The following is a 1,335-nucleotide window of genomic DNA, read 5'->3' as shown; positions in this document are numbered from 1 at the left end:
GGTTTTGGTCATAATTTCCTGATACTGGGAAAGGGGGAAACAGGAAGTGGGAAGTGGTGGGAGGGAATGTTTGAGGGTCCTGAGTCCACAGCTCACTTCCAAAGGTGCGGCAGCAGAAAAGAGGTGGCTGGGTCCAAAGGAGTAAAGGACACTGGGAGGGGAGCCTGGGTGACTCAATCAGTTAAGCATCCAACTCTTGACTTTGGCTCAGGTCCTGATCTCGGGGTTGATGAGATCCAGCTCTCAAGGGGCTCTGTGCAGGCAACAAGGAACCTGCTTGGGATGCTCTCCCTCCTCTCTCTCTCTCTCTCTCTCTCTCTCTGTCTCTCTCTCTCTCTGCCCCTACCCCGCTCACGCTCTCCCTCTCTCAAAATAAATAAACCTTTTTTTTTTTTTTTTCTTTTTGAGGGCTCTTGGAGAGACATACAAGAAGCAGCCACTCACGTCCTGCCTCTCCATCTCTCCACATCTCTGAAGGCTGCGGGACTACACCAGATGTCTCCTAAAGCAAACTGAGTGGCCACTCGTCCTGCGTCACAGACTTCAGCACGCTCTTCTTGAAGCTGTCCTGGGCATCTCCCGTATCAAAACTTCATACTAGATGAAACAGACTTTCTCACAGTTAAAGATGATGTCCATCTCGCACATGCTGGGCAAGTATTTGTCCAGGAGCTCACCACCTCGGTGAGTCAGCTCCAGCATGAGGAGCTCATCATCCCAGCGCTCAAAGGCGCAGCAGAGGTAGAGGCTGGCATATCTTTTATAGACGATTTTAAGGTCCGTTCTCTCCAGGAAGCCGCACACCATGAGCTTGCAAGCCAGAACGACCGCGTAAGTTCTCAAGCCACCTTATTTCGTTGTTTGTCTGACAAGGCCATGTACCACTGTAGCAGCCGCAACTCCTCCAGCCCGCCGAACAGTTTCAAGAATCCCATTAACTTGCAGCCGGCTGCTCTGCATGTCCCTCTTCAGCCACCGTAGGCGCTCAATCCTCTCCACATCTTTTTTTTTCTTCCTGGCGTGAAGCCTTGTCTGTGCCAGAAACTTTGTTCGAAGCCTCCTACGTGTGCGGGGGAGTTTCCAAGACGTCTGGTTGAAAGCAGTGAAAGGTGAGAAGGGTATCTTCTTACTAATATGAGCACCTTAGGGGCCGACGGCCTTTTGACAAGGCTAACTGTTCCCTGCTGCCTTTATCTAGACTACACAAGTCAGACTTGCTTGGGGCTTTGACATTCAGGGATCAGTTCTTACTGAGGACTGCTGATATTTCAGTTTTTTCCATGAGCTGAACTTTGGTGCACTTGAGACATAATTGTTATTCTGTAGTGAAGTTGT

The 1,335-nt window shown here is 50.1% G+C and overlaps 1 pseudogene; it reads right to left on the bottom strand.

Annotated features, from left to right (window-relative positions):
• Positions 1-502: 502 nt before the first annotated feature.
• Positions 503-935, bottom strand: LOC115507135 (annotated as a pseudogene).
• Positions 936-1,335: the final 400 nt, after the last annotated feature.

The sequence above is a fragment of the Lynx canadensis genome, chromosome A1 (assembly GCF_007474595.2).
Source record: "Lynx canadensis isolate LIC74 chromosome A1, mLynCan4.pri.v2, whole genome shotgun sequence".
NCBI lineage: Eukaryota > Metazoa > Chordata > Mammalia > Carnivora > Felidae > Lynx > Lynx canadensis.
The sequence above is the reverse complement of the archived record's forward strand: the minus strand, read 5'-3'. Positions and strand labels throughout refer to the sequence as shown.